Consider the following 24,527-nt stretch of genomic DNA (forward strand, 5'->3'; position numbering starts at 1 on the left):
GATTAGTCATCATTTTTGAGTAAGTTTTCAATATGCTGCCAACTTCATGTCTTCAAACAAGTCATTTGTCCTCTGTACTTCAGTGTTATTTTCTTTTTTAATTAATAGAATAAGGATAACAACCTAACCTTGTTTAATTTACAAGGATCGTATAATAATCAAATCTGTAAAGAAGTACTTAGAAAAATATTGCATTATCCTAAAATATAACTGTAGGATTCTCCTGAGGAAAAGAATGCCTCAATTAAAATAAATAACCAAGATGAGGAAGAAAACTTTATAACAAGAGTTACTGAATAAAAATAATAAGTTTTGTCATTGACATAATCTGTTTATAAATTATTGACAGCTGCCTTTAAAGTTTGAAAAGTTTCTCCCCAAACTGATAGCCTGGGGATGGCCATAAGGAAGCGAGTGGTTAGTAGAAATCTACACTTGGCAGCATACTCCTATGCATAATTCTCAATTTCTAAGTACAGTTTTAAAATGCATTAAAAGGCCAAAACTTCATATGATTATTCTTCTTTTACATATGAATTTTAGGGGAAATGAAAATTTAAAAATCAAATACAATTTGAAGAGTAATTATAGTTAAATTTTGTGAGGGAAATGGTGCCTTCATTAACATGAGCTTTAAATTTAATTTCTTTTTTTTATGAGTCCTAAGTAACTATAATGATTATAGTTATTCAGAAGTCATGAGGAGTTTAAATTACTCTGGGTTATTTGGGGACTTTCTGATAGTTTCTGAGGAAACCATGCCATAATGTCTCAGAAGTAATCACTTCTAACATTAAGTTGGGGAGAATGGCAGCGGCTTTTGAGCAGTGATGTAGTCATCAAGACTGGATGATACCCTCTAAGGAACACAGTTGAAGAAATACTCTCATTTGATTTGCATGGATTTTTCCCTTTTAGGGGCCAAATGTCAGGGGAAATCTATGGCTAGCTTGTTAGTCTAGAATTGGAGGGTCTAGAGCAGAGTTCAGAAGGGCACAGGGAGATAGCACCTGCTGACTTTGGCACCTCCTCTCTTTGATTCGCCACTTTTAGAAGATGGGCAATGATTGCTGGCTCTCTTGGCTATGCCCACTATTCTTCACATTATCAATTCAGTATTTGGCACTATCCGTGTAATTTTCCCAAGTAGAAGTCAAAGGCAGGTGTTTAGGAAAAAATGGAGGACCCTTGAGTGGAGAACCTGTTTTACCTGCTCCTTAAGGCTATCTGGACTATCAGAACAGTGAAGGGAGCTCATTGAAACTGACAGTCTTCAAAAAACCCTGAAGTCTTGCCATTTACAATGACATGGATGAAACTGGAGGGTATTATGCTAAGTGAAATAAGTCAACCAGAGAAAGACAATTATCATATGATCTCACTGATAAGAGGAATTTGAGAAATAAGGCAGAGGATCATAGGAGATGGGAGGGAAAAATGAAACAAGACAAAACCAGAGAGGGAGATGAACCATAAGAGACTCTTAATCTCAGGAAACAAACTGAAGGTTCCTGGAGTGGAGGGGGAGTGGGAGGGATGGTGTGCTGGGTGATGGCCATGGACATTGGGGAGGGTATGGTCTATGGTGAGCACTGTGTATTGTGTAAGACTGATGAATCACAGACCTGTACCCCTGAAATAAATAATATATTATATGTTAATAATAATATTGGAATTTAAAAGTTAAAAAATAAAATAAATAAAAGGGTGAAAAAAAAAGAAACTGATAGTCTTATAGAGATTAAAAGAAACTAGTAATTCTTCAAATGTAGGTTAAGTGTAGATATTCCCTTGTGCTATGATTTATAAGGGGGTTTGGAGAGCATCCAACTCTGAAAACCTATTTAGCAAGTTAACCCATTGTCAAAAGTTGATCATTTTGATGTTATTACCTTGGGTTATCATTCTTCTGGGTTAGGGTCACTTCTTTTTTAGAATGAATTTGTTTTCCAGGTTCTCTTTCTTAGGGGTGAGTTGATGTGAAAACACCGGAGCCTGCAGAGTGATGAAAGAAAGTTGCACTGAAAAAGGAGAAAGTTTACCAGAGAGAAGGGAAAAACACTGAAAAAGAGATTTTTTATTAAAACTAGGTTGCATGCCCAATGGGCTCAAACTCACCACCCCGAAATCAAGAGTCACATGCTCTACTGACTAAAGCCACCATGCACTGCAAGAAGTTTCTTTAAGAAGCATTACAATGAAAACCACCATGAGATACAACCTCACAACAGTCAGAATGACTAAAATTAACAAGTCAGGAAACAACAGATGTTGGCAAGGATGCAGAGAAAGGGGAACCTCCTACACTGTTGGTGGGAATGCAAGCTGGTGCAGCTACTCTGGAAAACAGTGTGGAGGTTCCTCAAAGTTAAAAATAGAGCTACCTTACGACCCAGCAATTGCACTACTGGGTGTTTACCCTAAAGATACAATTATAGGGATCTGAAGGGACATGTGCACCCAAATGTTTATAGCAGCAATGTCCATAGTAGACAAACTGTGGAAAGAGCCCAGATGTCCATTGACAGATGGATAAAGAAGATGCATTACACACACACACACACACACACACACACACACACACACACACACACAGGAATATTATGCAGCCATCAAAAATGAAATATTGCCACTTGTAAAACATGGATGGAACTAGAGGGTATTATGCTAAGTGAAATAAGTCAATTAAAGAAAGACAATTATCATATGATCTCACTGATATGTGGAATTTGAGAAACAAGGCAGAGGATCATAGAAGAAGAGAGGGAAAAAATGAAATAAGACAAAACCAAAGAGGGAGACAAACCATAAGAGACTCTTAATCTCAGGAAACAAACTGAGGGTTGCTGGAGGGGAGAGGGGTGGGAGGGATGGGGATGGACATTGGGGAGGGTATGTGTTGTGGTGAGCACTGTGTATTGTGTAAGACTGATGAATCACAGACCTGTACCCCTCAAACAAATGATATACGTTAATAAAGGAGCGCACATGAAAAATAACAAACAAAAAAACCAAAAGACAAACAAAAAATGATGCATTACAATGTACTTGGAAAGGAGCAAACCGATTTTATGTAAATTGCCCATCAGAACAAAGTATAATATTTTTTAAAGGAAATAAAAAAGCTACCATGTAAAATTCACAATGTCCAGAATTCAATATCAACCACAAAAATTACTATGCATACAAAGAAGTACACAAATGTGATCTACAGCCAGGAAAAAAAAAAAAAAATGGGCAAGAGAAAGAGACCCCAAATGGCAGACATAGCAGAATTAACAACTGATACTAAAGTGGCTCAAGGATTAGAAAGGAAAGCACAAGCATAATGAAGACAACAATAAAAGATATAATAGAAGCAAATGGAAATTTAGCTAAAAATGCACTATCTTACACAAAAATTTCACTGCACATTATATGATAAAAAAGAAATAATCATTGAACTTGAAACATACCATTAGAACTACAGAAAATAAAACAGGGACTTCTGGTTTCCAGTTTCTCATGTAAGGAGCCTGGATATCATCACTCCATCTTAACAAGTGAAAAACCTGGACAAACTGAAAAATCAGCAGTTCTTCTTAGATCTTTCAGAGAAGTGTTTTTCCAGGATAGGCTACTACCCCAAAACTGGAGGCACAGGCATTTTCAGAGAATTACAAATAATCAGAGCAGAAATGCACAAGCAGAAATCTAATCAGGCTCAGATAAAGGGGGGAGATTGATTTTATTAGATACTACTTTACATTGTTTACATTTTTAGCACATATTATTTTAATGAATGAATGAATTAATCAGTATTTTAATTCCAGTAGAGTTAACATATAGTGATACTAGTTTCAGGCATAAAATATACTGATTGAACAATTCTATTTATTACTTAGTGCTCATCATGGTAAGTTTACCTTTAAGCCCCTTCACCTGTTTCACCCATCCCTCCACCCACCTCCCTTCTGGTAACCATCAGTTTGTTCTCTATAGTTAAGAAGCTGTGTTTGGTTTGCTTTGTTTTGGTTTTGTTTTTTTGGTTTGCCTCATTTTTTCTTTGTTCATCTGTTTCTTAAACTTCGCTTATAAATGAAATTATATATAAAGGCATTTGTCTTTCTCTTACTTCACTTACCATTATACCTTCTAGATTCATCCATGTTGTTGCAAATGGAAATATTTCATTCTTTATTATGGCTAAGTAATATTGCATTCCATCTATCTATCTATCTATCCATCTATCTTTATCCATTCATCTATCCATAGACATCTGGCTGGCTTCCACAGTTTGGCTATTATAATTAATGTTGCAAAAAACATAGTTGTGCATATATCCCTTTAAGTTAGTATTTTTGTATTTTTGGGGTAAATACACAGTAGTGTGATTACTGATAGTAGCACAGTCCTATCTTTAGTGTTTGAGGATCCTCTATACTGTTTTCCACAGCAGGTGTACCAGTTTGCATTCCTACCAATAGTACATAAGCATTCCTTCCTCTCCATATCCTTATCAACACTTGTTGTTTCTTGTGTTTTTTTGTTGTTTTTTTTTTAGCCATTCTGAGAGATGTGAGGTGCTATTTCATTGTCATTGTGGTTTTGACTTGCATTTCCCTGACAGTTGTGATTTGAGCATCTTTTCATGTGTCTGTTGGCCATCTGTATGTCTTCTTTGGAGAAATATCTGCTCATGTCTTCTGCCTATTTTTAATTGGATTATCTGTTTATTTTCCAGCATTGATTTGTATAAGTTTTTTATATATTTTGGATACTAACCCTTTATTGAGTAGGTCATTTGCAAATATGTTCTCCCATTCAATAGGTTGTATTTTAATTTTGTTGACTGTTTCCTTTGCTATGTAGGAACTTTTTTTTTTTTTTTTTAATGTAATCTCAATAGTTTATTTTTGCTCTTGCTCTCCTTGCCTCAGGAATCTAGCGTATCTAGAAAAATGTTACTATGGCCAATGTCTGTGCTCTCTTCGGGGATTTTCATAGTTTCAGGTCTCACGTTGAAGTCCTTCATCCATTTTGAGTTTATTTTTGTGTATGGTGAGGAAGGTGGTCCAATTTCATTCTTTGGCATGCAGCTGTTCAGTTGCCCCAACACCATTTGTTAACGAGACTTTTTTCCCATTGCATATTCTTGCCTTCTTTGTTGAAAATTAATTCACCATATAATTGTTTATTCTGGGCTTTCTGTTCTGTTCTATTGATCTATGTGTTTATTTGTGTGCCAGTACCATACTATTTTCATTACTACAGCTTTGTAGTATAACTTAAAATTTGGGATTGGGGTACCTCCAGGTTCATTCTTCTTTTTTCAAGACTGCTTTGGCTATTTAGGGTCTTTTGTGTTTCCATACAAATTTTAGGATGCTTTTTCTAGTTCTGTCAAAGATGCTATTTATATTTGTAGATTGCTTTGGATAGAATGGACATTTTAACAATATTTGTTTTTCCAACCCACGAGAATGAAATATCTTTCCATTTCTGACATTTTCGATTCCTTTCATCAGTGTTTTATAGTTTTCAGAGTACGGGTCTTTCACCTCTTTGGTTAAGTCTATTCCTAGGTTTTTTGTTTGTTTGGTTCTTTTTTGTTTTTTGTTTTATTCCTAGGTATTTTATTATTTTTGATGCAATTATAAATAGGATTGTTTTCTTCATTTCTTTTTCTGCTACTTCATTATTAATGTATAGAAATGCAACAGATTTATGTATATTGATTCTGTATCCTGCAACCTTACTGAATTCACTTATCAGGTCTTGTAGTTTTCTTGGTGGGGTCTTTAGAGTTTTCTATATATAGTATTATGTCATCTGTAAATAGTAAAAGCTTTACTTCTTCTTTAGAAGTCTGGATGCCTTTTATTTCTTTCTTTTGTCTGAATGCTGTGGCTAGGACTTCCAGTATTATGTTGAATAAAAGTGGTGAAAGTGGATATCCTTGTCTTGTTCCTGATCTTAGGGGAAAGTGTCTCAGTTTTTCACCAATGAGTATGATGTTAGCTGTGGATTTTTCATATATGGCCTTTATTATGCTAAGGTATGTTCCCTCTAAACCTACTTTGTTGAGGTGTTTTGTTTTGTTTTGTTTTGTTTTTTATCATGAATGGACATTATACTTTGTCAGATGATTTTTCTGTATCCATTGAAATGATCATGTGTTTTTTATCTTTTCTCTTGATGTGATGTATCCTGTTGATTTGTGAATATTGAGCCACACTTGCATCTTAGGAAAAATCCCACTTGATCATGGTGAATGATTTCTTTAATGTATTATTGGATTCAGTTTGCTAATATTTTGCTGAGGAATTTGCATCTATGTTCATCAGGGATATTGGCCTGTAGTTCTCTTATTCTGGAGTGTATTTATCTTGTTTTGATATCAGAGTCATAATGGCCTCAAAGAATGAATTTGGAAGCTTTCCTTCTTCTATTTTTTTTAATAGTTTGAGAAGAATAGGTATTAGCTCCTCTTTAAATGTTTTATAGAATTCATCTGTGAAGCCATCTTCTCCTGGACTTTTGATTGTTGGAAGTTTTTGATTACTGATTCAATTTTATTGCTGGTAATCAGTCTGTTCCAATTTTCCGTTTCTTCCTGACTCGATTTTGGGAGTTTACATATTTTTAGGAATTTATCCATTTCTTCTAGGTTGTCCAATTTGTTGGCATATAATTTTTCATAATAATCTCTTATAATCCTTTGTATTTCTGTGACATCAGTTGTTATTTCTCTGCTTTCATTTCTGATTTTGTTTGAGTTCTCTCTCTCTCTCTCTTTGGGTAAGTCTGGCTGAAGGTTTATCAATTTTGTTGATTTTTTCAAAGAACCTGCTCCTGGTTTCATTGATCTGTTCTATTGCTTTTTAGGTCTATTGCATTTATTTATGCTCTAATCTTTATTACATCCTTCTTTCTAGTTTTGGGTTTTGTTTGTTGTTCTTTTTCTAGCTCCTTCTAGTTTAAGATTATGTTGATTATTTGAGATTTTTCTTGCTTCCTGAGATAGGCCTCTATTGCTATAACCTTCCCTCTTAGAACTGCTTTTGCTGCATCCCCAAAATTTTGGACCACTGTGCTGTCATTTTCATTTCTTTCCATGTTTATTTTTTTAAAATTTCCTTTTTGATTTCTTTGTTGATCCATTCATTGTGTAGTAGCACATTATTTAATATCTATGTATTTGTGTTCTTTCCATATTTTTTCTTGCAGTTGATTTCTAGTTTTATAGCATTGTGGTTAGAAAAGCTGTATGGTATAAATTTGTTGAGACTTGTTTTGTGGCCCAATATGTGATCTGTTCTGGAAAATGTTCCCTGTGCACTCAAAAAGAATGTTTATTTTGCTGTTTTAGAATAGAATATTCAGAATATATCTGTTAGATCCATCTGGTCCAATATGTCATTCAAAGCCACTGTTTCCTTGTTGATTTTCTGTTTGTATGATGTATCCATTGATGTAAGTGAGGTGTTAAAGTTCCCTACCATTATTGTTTGACTATCGATTATTTTTTTTTAAAGATTTTATTTATTTAGAATGTGCACCAGTGGGGGAGGGGGAGAGGGAGAGGGAGAGAAAGCATCTCACACAGATTCTGCAATGAGCATGGAGCCTGATGTAGGGCACAATCTCACAACCCTGAGAACATGATCTGAGCTGAAATCAAGAGTTGAATGCCTAATGGACTGAGCCACCCAGGCACCCCTTGATTACTTCCTTTATGTTTGTTATTAGCTGCTTGATGTATCTGGGTGCTCCCATGTTGCGCCCCTAAATATTTACAATTGTTATATCTTCCTATTGGATTGTTCCCTTTAGGATTATATAAAGTCCTTCTTTGTCTCTTGTTACATTTTTTGTTTTAAAGTCTATTTTTCCCTTTATAAATATTGTTACCTGGCTTTCTTTTCACTTCCGTTTGCATGATAAATGTTTTTCCATCCTTTCAGTTTTAATCTGTATGTGTCTTTAGATCTGAAATGAGTTTCTTGTAAGCAGCATATAGATAGGTGTTGCTTTTTTTATCTATCTTGTCACCGTATGTCTTTTGATTGGAGCATTTTAATTCAAAGTAATTATTGATAGATATGTTACTTGTTTTATGGTTGTTCTGCATTTCTTTTTTGTTCCTTTCTTCTCTTGCTCTCTTCTCATGGTTTGCTAGTTTTCTTTAGTGATATATTTGGATTCCTTTCTCTTTATTTCTTGTATATTTATTACTTTTTGATTTGTGGTTACCATTACATTTTTATACAACATGTTTTGTGTATAATAGTCTATATTAGGTTAATGGTTGCTGAAGTTTGAACCCATACTTTACTCTTCTCCCCCCGCCCCCTGCCTCACCATGTTTTAGGTGTATGGTGTTCTACTTTACACCCATTTATTGTGAATCCTGATACACTGATTTTTATAGATATATTTATTTTTACTACTTTTGTGCTTCCTACTTTTCTTACTCCTACTATATGGTCTTTCCTTTCCACTCAAAGACTCCCCTTTAACATTTCTTTTAGGGCTGGTTTGATGATGAATTCTTTTAACTTTGGTTTGTCTGGAAAACTCATCCTTCCTTCTATTCTGATTGATAGTCTTGCTGGATAGAGCAGTCTTGGCTGTATGGTTTTTCTTTCAGCACTTTAAATATATGATGCCACTCCCTTCTGATCTTCAAAGTTCCTGCTGAAAAGTCAGCTAATAGCCTTATAATGTTTCCTTTGTATGTAACTGTTTTCTTTTCTCTTGCTGATTTTAAAATTCTCTCTTTATCACTACTTTTTGCCATTTTAGTTACTGTGTGTCTTGGTGGGAACTGACTTGGGTTGATTTTGTTGGCGGTTTTCTGTGCCTCCTGGATCTGGATTTCTGTCTCCTTCTCCAGATCCGGGAAGTTTTCATGTAGTATTTCTTCAAATAAATTTTCTGCTCCTCCCTCTCTCTCTTCTCCTTCTAGGATCCCTGTAATGTGAATGTTATTATACTTGATGGTGTTACTGTGTTCCCCTAAATCTATTTTCATTTATTATTATTATTTTTTTCTCTTTTATGTTCAAGTTGGTTGCTTTCTATTACTCTGTCTTTCAGGTCACTGATTCATTCTGCTTCCTCTAGTCTACTATTTATTCTATCTAGTGTGTTTTTAATTTCAGTTATTTTGGTCTTCATGTCTGATTGGTTCCTTTTTAATCTTTTCTATCTAATCATTAAGGGAGGGACTCACTAATGTTTTGCACTCTTTTCTCAAGTTTGGTCAGTATGTTTATGACCATTACTTTAATTTCTCTATTAGACATATTTATCTCCATTTTGTTAAGGTCTCTTGCCATGATTTTGTCCTGTTCTTTCATCTGGGACATAGTCTTCTGTCTCTTCATTTTGTCTAACTCTCTGTGTTCTGTTTCTATGTGTTTGGAAAGTCAGCTTTGTCTCCTGTTTTTGAAGGTAGTGCCCTGCAGTGAATTGTTCCATGTTCTTCATAACCTGGTGCTTCAGGTATATCTTCAATGTGCGTTTTGTGCACCCTTCTGTTGTGACTCAGCTGCTTTTACCTTCACCCCAGTTGTCTGCAATGGTCTTTCTTTGCCTGTTGTGGGCACAGTTTTGTCTCTGTGTTGTTAGTGGGCCAATCTGGGCTTCAGTTGAGTCAGACCAGGTATTAGCCAGAGATGCAGTAACACCAAACTGCAGGTGCTTTTCCTGTGTTGTGCTCTGAGAAGGTTTCATTGGTTAGTGTGACCTGCAGTCAGACCAGCTGTCTGCTCTGCACCCACTACTGGGACTACAATCAGAGTACTATGTGTAGTATCTTCTCCTTTCCCGGGGGCAGGAGTCACTTTAGAGTGGCGCTGTTCTCTGTCAGGGCTGCTTACACACTGCCAGGCTTATGACATCACTTTGGGTGGGCTCTGAACATATTGGAAGGGATAGTACCATAGGAGAATGTGTGGGTGGAGTGCACAGTTAGCAAATTAGGCATAGCACTAGTTCCTGCAGGTGTCCTTGTGCCTAGGCTCGGAGAGAGGGAGAGAAATGGTCCCTGTCAACTCCTTTGTACTTGGAGAAGTCTCCCAATGATCCCTGGTCACCTACCACTGGCTCTGAGATTAGTTAAATCATCCTGCATATAACAAAACTTCCTGTTACAAATGAAACAGCTGCTTCTGTGCTGTATCTCTGTGGGGCCATTTGTTTTACTGTCTCTTTAAGCATGGGGACTTCACTCTCTTGGCTGTCCCAGAGCCAAGCTCACTGGTTTTTAAAGTTCCAGGTGTTAAGCCCAGCTAATCGTAATAATTCCAGAAGTGAGGGGTGCCTGGGAGGCTCAGTTAGTTAAGCAACTGACTCTTGATTTCAGCTCAGGTCATGATCTCAGAGTCCTGGGATCAAGCCCTGCATTGGGCTCCACACTCAGCAGGGAGTCTGAGTTTGAGGATTCTCTCTGTCCTTGTCCCTCTGTGCCTGCTTGTACTTGCTCACTCTTTCTAAAATAAATAAATCTAAGAAAAAAAAAATTCAAGAAATTAGGACCCTCTTCTTTTTAAAGCCAAATGTTATGGCGATTTTTGCTCCCTGTGGAGGTTCCTTGTGCCAGGTTCCTGATGCAAGGGTCTTTTTCTCTCTCCATTCTGTGCCCCCAGTGTCCCTCTCTTCCACAGATAGTAATGCTAGTCTTTTTTTAGTTCCCACTATCTCTGCCTTTCCTGCTCTCCTCTACATTTAGCTGTGGAGAGTCTATTCTGCCAGTCTTCTTTTCACTCTCTGGATTATTTACACAATACAGATGTTATCTAGTAGCATCCCTGGGTCAAGTTGAGTTTAGGGTCCTCCTACTCCACCAACTTCCCCTGAAGTTCTGAATGGCCTTTTAGTATATATATATTTTAAAATAGCTACCTAACATGATTGGGTCGGGGGGTGCTGAGTGCAGTATACTTTATTGATGGTACATGACAAGGTGGGGCTCCTCAAGCTCCTCCCTTTATCCAGGGGGACTGAGATGGAAACTGTGGAGGTCAGGAGATTCTCAGTGTGTTGGTAGATGAGTTGGGGGAAGGACAGTCTGGCAACTGAGAGACTGAGAGCCTCTCTCTTACTCTTGCTCTTACTCCTTGGGGGCCATGTGGATCATAATGTCCACGATCTGGTTGCTGTAGCCAAATTTATCATGCTACCAGGAAATGCATTTGACAATGTGCTCATTGAGAGCAATGCCAGCCATAGCATTGAAGGTGGAAGAGTGGGTGTCACTGTTAAAGTCACAGGAGACAACCTGGTCCTCACGGTAGCCCAGGATGCCCTTGATGGAGCCCTCCAATGCCTGCTTCACCATTTTCTTGACATCATCATATTTGGCAGCTTTCTCCATGCAGCAGGTCAGATCTACAACTGACACATTGAGGGTAGGGACATGGAAGGCCATGCCAGTGAACTTCCCATTCAGCTCAGGATGACCTTGCCTACAGCCTTGGCAGTGCCAGTATAGAAACAAGGATGATGCTCTGGACAGCCCCTCAACCATCATGCCATAGCCTCACAGAGGGGCCAGCCATGGTCTCTTGGGTGGCAGTGATGGCGTGGACTGTGGTCATGAGTCCCTCCACAATGCTGAAGTTGTCATGGATGCCTTAGTCAGAGGTGCCAATCAGTTCATGGTGCAGGATGCATTGAGGACAATCTTGAGGGAGTTGTCATACTTCTCATGCTTCATGCCCATTACAAACATAGGGGCATCAGCAAAAGGAGCAGAAATGATGATTCTCTTGACCCCATACTTCAAGTGAGCCCCAGCCTTCTCCACAGTAGCAAAGACCCCAGTGGACTCCACAACATACTCAGCACCAGCATCACCCCATTTGATGTTGGGGTACTCAATTCTGGAAGATGGAGATGGGCTTTCCTTTGATGACAAATTTCCTGTCCTCAGCCTTGACTGTGCCATGGAATTTGCCGTGGGTGGAATCATACTGGAACATGTAGACCATGTAGTTGAGGTAAATGAAAGGGTCATTGATGGCAACAATATCAACTTTGCCAGTTAAGACAGCCCTGGTAACTAGGTGCCCGATACGGTCAAATCCATGTATTCCAGCCTTCACCATCCTATCTCAGGGATGCAGCTGGCACTGCACTAAGAGATGCAGCTGTCTGTCAAATGGGGAGGAATGAAGAGCCCTAACATGATTTTTAAAGTTAAATGAAATATGTAGACCCCTCAGCTACAGCAACGAGTCAAATCTCTTTCTCTCTAATGACAGTTGAAATATTTCAAGAGTTGTTTTGTTGAAGCTGCAAAACTCTAGTTTTCTCATCTGTACCCTCCCATCATTGCCCTCCACATGCACAGAATGTCAATGTTCCTTAAAAGAGTGCATTGAGGATTGGATATAGTGATTTAGATAGGATTGTCCTATTGTGCCAAGGGCAGCAAACATCCTCCTCTGTGGATGTGGAGACCACAGATCAATTCAGCAGCCCAACTGAGAGCAATTTGTGAATCTCTTATGACTTGGCAATTCCATTTCTATTGAATTGTTCTTTACAGCCACTTTGCACATGATTCACAGGAAGCCTGTTTTCAACTTATAAAACTCTTAATATGAATGCTTTCATCTTCCATTTCTGTTTCAAAATAGAAAAAAAGTTTAAAAATAGAAAAAAAAGAAATATTTTTATCTATTTCTCCTTGTTAGTTAGCTTCACGCCATCTCCCCTAGGCAAAACTCTTGCCTGGGGGCAGAAATAAATTAAAATAAAATAAATTAGATTAAAACTTTGGAATGGCTGCTTTAACAGAGTTAAAAAAGAAAGGGCCCATCTGCCCCCATATGCAGTTGCCCTCCTCATGTAAGACCCCAAGATGGCAGGTAGTTCCGGGGAATAAAGTGTTCTGATCCATGAAAGTCATATAAACATCCTCTTACCTCCACTAGTAACTTCAATAATCTCTTCACTGGCACTCTAGCATCTCTCATCTACTTGACTTTTTGTTATGCTCCCTTCCTCTATCCCCATTATTAATGACTTTCCACAACCAATTTCTGTGTTCTGGCCCCCATGTTATAGATCAATGCTGGAAGGTTATGAGAAAGTGTTGGTTGACCTGTCAAAATTCCTTTTCTCCTCCTAAAAACATTTTATTAATAGTTTTACTTCTATGACTATAATTTTCCTGTTTTATACCTCTCCTAAAACCTTTTTTTATTTATATATTTTATTTTTTAATTTAAATTCAATTAATTAACATATAATATGTTATTAGTTTCAGAGGTAGAAGTCAATGATTCCTCAGTCTTATATAATACCCAGTGTTCCTTTCATCACATGCCCTCCTTAATATCCATCACCCAGTTACCCCTTTACCCACACCCTCCCCTCTAGCAACCCTTATTTTGTTTCCTATGATTAAGAGTCTCTTATGGTTTGTTTTCTCTGATTTCCTCTTGTTTTATTTTTGCCTCTCTTCCTCTATGATTCTGTTTTGTTTCTTAAATTCCGCATACCTGTCCTAAAACCTTTTAGTCTACAATCCTGTTCTCCACCCTGTTGGCTGTCACTGAACATGTATAATTTGTACCTATTTCTGAAATTCCAGTGATTTTCAAGTTTTGTTCCTCCTTAGGTTTTCCCTTTCCGACTTCCAATCTGCCAATCCACTGAATGTTACTAATTAAGGAGATAGCATAATTTTTCTACTCTTCCTCCCACACACTTGCACATATATACAGGAATTACAACACTCAACAGGATTTCCCACTAATGGAGGATGGTTGGAAAAAAGGCAGGCATGGGCAAGGGCCCCCATCCTAAGAGGAAAATACCTTTAAAAGGAAGAAGACCCCAACCTGTTATTCTATACTGCCCTGAAAGAAGCCCTCTGTCCTTTCCCATGTAAACAACTACCTGATAGATGAGCATGTCAACAAAACCTGATTGGGTGACAAGTGCATGGAGGGTTAATTAGATTAAAACAGCCCACAAACAATCTCATAAGAACCCCTAGATTCAAGTGCCTGACTCCCTTGCCTTGTTTTGGGACACTGAAGGGCCACCCAACTCCAAAACTCCAGGTATGATTGGCTGAGGCCTCTGTCACAATTCTCTCCTGGTTGCTTTTCTCCTTTTGCTGGGTCCTGATTTCTTCACTCTTACAAGTGTTTTTCCCTCATGTACTTTCCAACAAACCTCCTACATGTAAATATATACCTTAAAATCTGTTATCTTGAGAATGTAGCCTAAAACAAATATTGAGTTACAATTCTAACCAGGTGAGAAATACACATTCCTTTGCTGATATAATCATTTGAGAAAGGACAATTTTGCCATAATTCAATTTTGACAGCTGGAAAACTAGATTAGAGTTTATTTTTAAGAATCACCACCATTAATTTACTCACTTATTCATGTATTGTCTTATTCATTTGCTCCTCTAATACTTGACTGCCTACTATGTGCCAAATTCTGTGCCAGGAAAATACCCAAATAAGAAATTCTAATGCTGCTTATTAAATAATAGCGTATCAGTACTCTTCCAGAAGAAACTATATAAAGTAGTTTCCTCCAAGTTTAATGCTGCCAAAGTAGTTATAGTTATTTGTTTCTCCTAATTCCACAGGGGATAGAATTTTCCATTAAAATGATCTGCTGTTAGAAAATGTTATCAAGGATATATAATCTAGACAAGCCTAGGGAGAGACAAAATCATAAACACAAAGGACAATAATTATTAGGGTATTGCTTTAGCATATTTTTTCATTGTTATTACCAGAGCTAAACTTGGAGATCATATAATTTTATTCTTGTATCAGGAAAAAGAAGAAAATAATTTTAACAAATGATTTTGTATTTTTGTATAATGTATAATGTATATATAATGTATAATTTTTGTATAATGTATTTGGTTATGACAAATTTCAAACATACACAAAAATTGATAGGGAAACATAAGCAATCTTTCTATAACCTTCAACCATCTTCCTTTGTGGCCAACCTTGTTTCGTCTATACCCATATCTGCTTCTCCTGCTCTCATATTATATTGATGCAAATCTCAGCCATTGTATATTTACATCTGTGTTCATCTGTGTTTCAGTATATCTCTATAAAAGCTAAGGACTCTTAAACCTAACATTCAGAATAGAGTTACCTGTCTATAGAAGTAAGATATAGTGAGAGGATTGCTAAGGAATTGCCCAGAAGAGTTAGAGGTTTTCCAATCAACAATCCAATCAACACATTCTTAATGAATGAGAGTTGGAGGCACTGAGCACCAAGAGGCAGCAGGTTCCAGGTATGCTGGGGCTTATGTCCGCCCCTATGAGAACGCTGGCTACTACTTGTAGTGAGATAGGAAGATACGAAGGGTTTTAAGCAGAGCAGGGATAGAATATCACTCTCGTAATTTTAAAAGGATTACCCTGTTTGCTGCTGTTTTGAAAATGGACTGTAGAGGTTCTAGAGGAAGAACAGAGAGACCAGTTAGGATAACGTTTCTCACAATTTATTATGCATATAAATCACAGGGAATCTTGTTAAAATGCAGATTATGCTTTACCAGATCAAGGACGAGGACTGAGATTCTGCATTTCCAACAAGCTTCCCAGTGATGCCCATCCCTGTGGTATATATACCAAACGTTGTTTAGCAGGAAGTTAAGAGATCATTACAGACATCCAAGTGTTAGATAATATGGCTTAAAGTGGTCAAGGTGGAAAGTAGTAGGGTTGTAAGAAATGATGGGATGTAGGTTTATTTTTAAAATGTAACTAAGAGGATTCCCTGCTGTTTGGGTATGAGGGATGAGAAAAGACAAGTCAGAGCTCATTCCAAAGTTTTTAGCTTGACACAACTGGAGGGGTGGGGAAACATGGAGGAGGAGCATTTGGGCAGGAAATCAGAAATAAGATTTTTGACATTTTAATTTTGAGACACCTGTTAAACCTATAAATGATGAAGATGAATAGGTAATTGAATACATGAGTCTAAGGTTCCATGAAGTGGTTAAGATTGCAGCTGACATTTGTGGGTTTATACATAGTATTTAATGTCATGAGAACGCACACCAGTTAGAGAATGAGTGCAGATAGAAATAAAAAGAGATTCTAGGAATGAGCCTCGGGACCATCTGACATTTAGGGGTTAGAAAGATGAAGGTAAACTAGCAAAAGAAACTAAGAAAATACAGCCCCAATTCAGGAGAATGAAGATAGTGTGTGTCCTTGAAAATAGTGATGAAAGTGAAATCAGCAAGACTACGGTGAGACTAACAAATACAACATCATTAGGTACGATAAAGGATGCCCCCCAAATTTACATTTAATCTTCAGCGTTTTAAATCGAAATTGAATTTTCAGGTCATGAAGCTGTCTCAGGAACAGTTTAGGAAGGAGGGACTATGTACTTTATAAAGCTGACATAGTTTCTATATAGCATATCATTTGTACCGAATTAGTCAATTCACTGAAACAACTAGACTTCGGTAAATAATTGGCTTGCATTTTCTTCTTATCTTAAATAGACTGTTTACATTAAATAGTTATTTTGACATTATGCATAACTTAAAATATATTTGTCCCATCAGGAAACACGGTAAACTTTTATTTTTGGATATTACATGATGTGTTAGTACAAATCACCTGAGACCTCTCTTGAATTCTACAGTGTGATCTTTGTCTCATCATCTGCCTTGGTTTTCTCATTAATAGGAGAAATTAATCCCTATCTTACCTAGGTCACAGAGTTTTTATAACAGTGACATAAGATAAAAGGCTTCTATGAAGGTATCAATATTATAGGAATAATACATGTTTATGGAAATAATATTAATAAAAGAATCTCCTTTACTCAGCTTCTCAGTTGAGGTGATTTGTAAGTATATCTTATGAATATAGTACTTTTTTCAATGTTATATGAAGGACTCACAGGTCACTAAAGTTATTTTACCATTACTTAATCATCTTGACCCATATGAATGCAATTTCACATGGTGTGAGCAAATTTTTCAGAGTTTTTGATAGCAGGAAGGAGAAGATATTTTGTATTCTAGAGGCAGCTGTTTTTTCCCATCCTATTTCTAACATAGCAAATAAGAATATTTATATTGAGTCCTAAATGGGAAGCCTCCATGTTTCTTTTCCATATCTGGAAACAAACACTCTTCACTCCTGCCCCTGAGTCAATGAAATTCCATTTTAGGGCTCACGATTTATCATAGGAAGATGGAAAATGAAAGAAGGAAAGGTGAGAAGCAGTAGCAGCATAAAGACATTTCTCCCTCTCTTTTTCTTCCTTCCTTCCTTCTTCATCACCTCTCTTCCAACCTTTTTTTAAAACAAACAACATTAGCTTTATGTGCTCCAGACTAACAGTGGGAAGTTGCAAGAAATAATTGGTGTATCAGTCAGGAAGAGCTAGGTTATGTGCAACAACAGGCAAGCCTCCAAATCCCTGTAACTCCAGAAAAAACATCCCCCCCCCATAATTATTCTACATGTTTAAGCTGTTCTTCAGGGGGCCTTTACTCATGGTCATCACTCTGGGATTCAGGTGAGTGAAAATACCATCCTGATAAGAGCTTCCATGATTATTAAGGCAGTGAAAGGGACACTGAGAAACATACATGAACACTTCAATTTTTTTCATGGAAATAACAAGAGACTACTTGTGCACACAGTTCTTTGACTAAAGAAATGATTCATTTGTTCCTAACTTACTATGTGCCAAGGAGGATGAGCATTAGATGGCCCATTTGTGGCCACCACTACTATTTGCTGAAGGAGTGGGGTGATAATAATAGTTCTTACCTCATAGGTAATTGTGAGGATTTATATTAACATGTAAGCATAGAGTAAGCTCTATTACATGAATTAAAATTAAAAAAAATTCATACAATAATTTTTTTTTTTTTTTTTTACAGAACAACTTACATGAAGGCTATGATTGGCTGATACATTCTCTGGGAGACTTTCTGTAAAAAAAAAGAGGGGGCAGGTTTTCCTCAGTGCATTTCTTTTGCACTAAATTATCTCAATAATAGTCTTAACTCTCCACTTTACTTAAGGAGTTCTTTCTAAAGCAAGGTTGTGGTTTGGCAAGTAGCCAATCATTTGGACAGTGAAATAGACAATTCAAGCCATTGCATTAAGTAGGCTGGCTGGAAATCTGTAGGCCTTGCTGGAATGATGAGAGTGAAGAAGCTACAAAACCTTAATGCATCTGCACTTGATGGGTTAGATTGCTCTGTCTGGACCCTCTTGACTTGTAATTTCCTTCTAATTAGATCCTTTTTCCAGGTTATGCTGACCTGATGTACATGAGAAATAATGTGATCACAAAATATTCAAATCCTAGAAAAGCTTGTTGTTTTTCTAAACTATCTGGAATATGGAAGGGGATTCAGGCATATTATAAACATGGTATTTATAAAAACAAGCTAGAAAATAATAATTTTAATACATATAAAATCAAAGATGAATACAACCAGAGGTAGAAAACCAGTAAGAGTCTGAGGGTAATAGAATTTTGCTACATCAAAAGGGGAAAAACCATATTCTCAGGAAGTAAATATTATTATTAGGTATTTTTTTCCCCAGAACCTAAAGAAGATTATAGTTATGTATTTTGTTCCCAGAAATTAATAAAAATAAATCACATGATTCCCGGAAGATTCAGTTTAAAAGTTGCCTTTACAGAAAGGAAATACTCAATTAACAATTATTGCCAAAAGAAGAACTTATTTCCTTGAGTGAAAAATAAAACTAGAAAGTCAAAAAACTGATTTTTCTTTTTTAGATAAGGAGTATTTCTAACAATTCTTTGACAGCCTTGAAGAGCTTATGAAATTAAAAATTTAACTTTTTTAAACAGAAGAGTTTGTTCTTTTTACTGAGCAAAGTTCTTAAATGACGGTAAGATTGGGAAAGAAGGTCAAATAGAGAACAAATATCATTTCACAGATATAATTTTTTATTAACCAAAATGAATGGATTGTCTGACATAAATTCTTAAAGAAGAATGCCCTTTGAGAGATGTACATACAGCTGCTACTGGTCTGTAAGAAGCTCCCCTTTTGAATCAGAGAAAACTTTATTGTCCTCAAGATGGTGTGTTTTTTTCCCCCAATAGTCCTTTTATTTCTTCCTTGCAATTGAAGATGCTAATTATTATAAACTAATACACTCAGATTTTTATAAAAGCAGATGTTCTGAGTTTTAAATTCAAATCATATTATTAAGAAGCATCCTTTTACTCATTTTTCTCCTCCTTGTCCTCTTTCTGTCCTTTATTCTATTTTCAATTCCTTTATTATTCACAGATCTTTTCATAGATTTCCGTCCTTCAGAAGATTATGGTCTTCCAATGTTAAACCACTTAAATCTGTCCTAATGGAAACGCTTTTTTTCAGCGGTTAAGAAGCACATTGCTCCTGATGCGACTGAGTCTAAATTTCCTCCCTTGTTCTTTTATGTAGCTTTTAATTTTTTCACTGTTCCTGTTCTCCCCAAATGCCATTTTGCAGTTTGCTTTCATAATAACGTTGCCAATATTATAATCCCTGTTATTTATATGATATTTTACAGCTTTATAAAGCACTTTCATTTTTTTGGTTTATTTATTACAATTTGCGTCTTCTAAATGTATTTGTTGAAACTTTTTTTCACGTAGAAAATGAGTCATAAATGAAACATAATATTGTTGGAGACCATCTATTGCCAGGAAGTTTTCTTTAAAGCACTTTCAGAATTTTGTTAATCCTAGAGTTAAAATCATTTCTGAAATATATTAATCCTGGAGTTTAAAGCCATAAAGCATTAACTGTTATCATAATTTTTCACCCTAAAGTTACTTTAGATAATGGTATGTTTGTTTCTTTTTTCTTTTTTTCCTACAGGCTCTTAGGGATATCACCAGTTTCGATCTGGAAGAACAATGCTAAGATGATAGCTTCTTTTAAAAGATAAGTATTTCTTGGGGGATATCTCTGGCTGTACCTGTGTAATGGTCACACACTGGATTGATTTTACAGTGAAAGCTAAAATTATGAATGGAATGTTAGTATATTTTTTATTCCATCAGGGCTCTCTTCTTGGGGCACCTGGGTGGCTCAGTGGGTTAAAGCCTCTGCCTTCAGCTCTGGTCATGGTCTAATGGTCCTGGGATCGAGCCCCGCATCAGGCTCTCTGCTCAACCGGGAGCCTGCTTCCCTCTCTCTCTCTGCCTGCCTCTGCCTACTTGTGATCTCTCTCTCTCTATCAAATAAATAAATAAAATTTAAAAAAAAACAAAAGGACTCTCCTCTTAGTGTTAAAGAATACTAATTAGTATGATTTAGTACTTTATTGAGGAAAAGTAAACATAAGAAAAATTTCTTATAAAAACAAATTACTACAGTTTAATTTTCATTGTGAAAGCAGAACAAAGTAAATTTTAGTTTGTCCATAATAATTAACACAGCTTGTGATATTTCTCTTATTTTAGGAGATTTGAGGAGAACATATTCATAGCTGAATTTGTTACACTGAAATCTCTCTGAGACACCTGAGACACTGTGTCTACTATTAGCGTTAGTGGGAGTTAGACTTAGTGGGAGTTAGAGTTAGTGGGAGTTAGAGTTAGTGGGAGTTAGAGTTAGAGTTAGTGGAGTTAGCCATGATAATGTGTTGGCTGTCGGACAGCACTTTTATTATCATTTTTCTAAGCACCTTCTCTTACTCAACCCTCCTAAGGATTTTGAGGTAGGTACTGTGTAAGAACTTACGCTTAACCTTAGCAGCTTAAACCATTTGTTATCTCACAATTTCTGAGGGTCTGGAATCTGGAAGCATCTTTTCTAAGAAGGAGAAAAGGCATCATCATCTAATAATCTAATCTCAGATGGAACATATCATTACTTCTGTTGTATGCTGTTGATCACAGACCTGCCCTGGTATGATGTACTAGGGGGCTCTATATGGGTGTGAACTCCAACAGGTGAAGATCACTGGAGGTCATCTGGGAGGCTGGCTACCACAACAGGCAATCAGACATCACACAGATAAACCACCTGTGAGGCCCAACTGCCTTGTTGTAGATCATACACATAATTTTGTGGCTTTTGACTGTGGCAATAAACTTTCTACATGAGAAACTCATGTTCTTCACAAGTTTTTTTTTCCCCCCCTATAGTCATTGGTTTTTATATCATGATAAAAAGGTACCAGTTAAAAAATTAAGTTACTGGATTCCAGGAGATGTTTTTCAATTTCGGACTGGCTGGTTTTTGAAACAAAGTGAGGCAAGCTGTACTTGTGCCTTTCTTCCCAGCCAGACATTGAACTAGGACACTGTTTAGATAGAAAATGTAATGCCTCCTGTTTAATTTTGGATCACAGTCTCTTCCCTAGTTTCAATTTATACATGAGCCAAACATGTAACAATGGAAGGTTGTGACTGCAAAGGCCCTTTATGTCACGAGCACAGAGATATTTAAGTTATACAAGAAAGCAGTGCGAATGGTGTCTTCGAGAAAGCTTAAATGTGGTTAATGTTTGTATCCACAAAGCGGTAAGTGAACAAATATGTGGTAATTATCAGGAGAATTTTCGGAATCGTGAGGTCAAGCCATTAAAGAACAAGCTAATATAACTAGGAACTTATTGTAATCAAATTGCTCATTTACTATTTCCATCATAAGACTGCTATCGGCAACACACAGTACTTCCTGCTAATTATTGTTTATACCTAGCATGGCACCCGTGGTCCTCTGAAATGGAATATTTACCTCTCTCAACAGCTCCCATTCCTCGGTTGTTGTCATCCATGCTTGATGATTCCTAATATTGAAAGGATTTTCTTGAATCTCTATTCCTCACCATTTTTGTGCACACATTCACTCATCTGATAGAAGCAAAGCAAATGTACTGTGCCAGCCATGGGGCTAGATGATAGGAGACAAAGAGAAGAAGGCAGACCAGTTTCCTCCTCTCTGTGGGAGATATTCCTGAAGAAATAATTGTAGAAAAACTTACTAGATTATAGTTTTTAAAAATTGTATGTTGGAAGAAGACCAAGGGTTGCAACATTGTACGAGGAGGGGGGTCTGACCTAATGTGCAGGGGGAGAGCAGTTGACCTGTTCTTCCCTGAGGAGGTTTATAATGGCCAGAAGCTTACTTGAGGATCGACAATTGTAGACATTCAGGTATGTTTAAGGTTGGTTCTTTGGACATGCAATTAATTTAAGTGGGAATTCTATAGCCAAGTGCAAAGTTACAGAGACTATGTTGCTATCCTTCAAATATTACTGTCAGTGTTTCAGCATTGGCCAACTATTTCACACAAATACATAAGAATAACTTAATATACTTTGCTATTCAAATTAATGTACTTACTCATACATTCATAACTTTTGTTAAAAATTGTCTCATGGTAACAAGAGAATGAATCTTGGAATCGGAGATTTGGGGTTGAATCTTCACTTTGACATTACAGTTTGGGGGAAGAACCTGAGGCTTTTTGAGACTTAGTCTATTCATCTGTAAAATGGAGACAAGGATACATACTCTGAGAGCTGTTGAGATAATGTAGGAAAAGTATAGTTGGTCCTTAGACAACATGGGTTAAATTGCATGGATCCATTTACATGTAGATTTTTTTTGGATAAATATAGTAGAGCACTGCAAATGCATTTTTTCTTCTTTCTGGTTTTCTTCTTTTTTTTTTTTTTAAGATTTTATTTATTTATTTGAGAGAGTGTGAGAGAGAGAAAGCATGAGAGGAGGGAGGGTCAGAGGAGAAGCAGACTCCCCGCTGAGTGGAGAGCCTATTGTGGGGCTCGATCCTGGGATTCTAGGATCATGACCCAAACCAAATGCAGACACTTAACCGACTCAGCCACCCAAGTGTCCCCCTTCTGATTTTCTTAACATTTTCTTTCCACTCCAGCTTACTTTAATGAAAGGTAAGTAACACATATAATATACAAAATATGTGCCAGTCAACTCGTTATGTTATTGATAAGTCTTCCAGTCAACCATAAGCTACTAGCAGTTGAATGTTTAGGAAGTCAAAAGTTACACAGAGATTTTCAACTGCGCAGGGCTTGGTGCCCCAGCCCCTGCACTGTTTGAATCAACTGTTTTTACCAAGAGCTGGGGCATTGCTGGTCCTCAATACATGGTGGGTATCGTCGTCATCATTATTATTGCTATTATTATACGCCAGGGTGAAAAATAAGCCAGATAAACTTGATCCATAGTACTTGTTCCATAATTCAACTGTGGAAATGCCATTAAAGTTTCAGGATCTTAATACAGAATTCTAGACCTACATTTGTAATTATCATTATCCCAGAATACTGGACTACTGTGTGCTCTGCAAAGAATGTGGTAATATATTCTAATTCAATAATTAGAGGTATTGAAGAACCACAGGTTGTGCATAAAAGAACAGGAAATGACTAAATAGCCTTGATTTTGGAAACTTGTATTTATGGTTATGCTAATGTATGTAATTAGAAACTACTTAGTGAAACCAGGAGCGGTGGGACTTGGTGGGGAGAAGGAGGCGGAGGCTTCAAGAACACTGTCAGCCCTGCCACAGATCCTGGCCTAGTGTTGGTGACAAGATACTGAAAGATGGTAAGCAGAGGTATGGTGTGGGCAGATTGTGTTTTAGAAGGCCTGCTGGAGGCGGGGGAGGGGCTGGGGGTAGGTAGGGTGGTGGAAGATGGAAGATGGCCTGAATGAGAAGCAGAGGAGATGGTGATAGATGACCTAGCACGCTAGGTGAAATTTGCTGAGGAACTGAACTGGCGAGGAGATTACAAAGCATTATTCTAATTATTATTTTATTATTTTAATGAAAGTGAGCAACGGTGATGGCCTGAACTGAGGTGGAGTTAAAATGAATTTTAGGAGACAAAACTGGAAGGAGGTTTGGACAAATTGGATAGAATAAAGGAAGGAGCATGTTTAAGGAAATGGATGACTTGGAGATAGCAATGGTGTTGACAAAAAAGCAAGGGCAGATTTGGAAAAATGTATTTCAAGGGTAAATGTCAGCCAGACCTGGTGATTAAGTGGAAGGGTGGAAGCAAATGAAAGACTCTTGGAGACTCCTTTTGAGCAACAGAGTGTGTTTAGAAAGGAAGTTTATAATCTCTGCCTTAATCCAATCTGTTGACTTTGAAATGCTTGTGGGGTAGCCAGCTGATTATAACGGGTAGATGCGGGATGAGGTGCGTCAATCCTGAAGACAGAACTCCGGAGGATATAAATGGACATGTGACAGCTGACCCTAGGTGAAGGACAGCTCTTGGGAAGCACTGATTGAGTGGGAAAGCAGTGTACCCTTAACTTCTGTGGTGCCCTTATTCATCAGATCAGTGTGCTCACCAAGAAACATCTTTCAAATGGGTCTCCTTTATTACGTTACCCCATCCCAGGATCCTGATTCAGGCCCTTTGATATCTCCATCTCAGAGAGCCTCCTGAAAATATTATCTGCCCCCAGTTTCCTCCCTTCATGCCATTAGAATTTTCTTTCTGTAACAAAAATCT

The 24,527-nt window shown here is 37.1% G+C and overlaps 1 pseudogene across 1 annotated transcript; it reads right to left on the bottom strand.

Moving 5' to 3' along the window:
• Positions 1-11,098: 11,098 nt before the first annotated feature.
• Positions 11,099-12,161, bottom strand: LOC308340170 (glyceraldehyde-3-phosphate dehydrogenase-like; annotated as a pseudogene). The gene has a single exon. The product of its transcript is annotated as a glyceraldehyde-3-phosphate dehydrogenase-like (transcript).
• Positions 12,162-24,527: the final 12,366 nt, after the last annotated feature.

Source organism: Martes martes (genome assembly GCF_963455335.1).
Source record: "Martes martes genome assembly, chromosome: 3".
NCBI classification, from domain to species: domain Eukaryota; kingdom Metazoa; phylum Chordata; class Mammalia; order Carnivora; family Mustelidae; genus Martes; species Martes martes.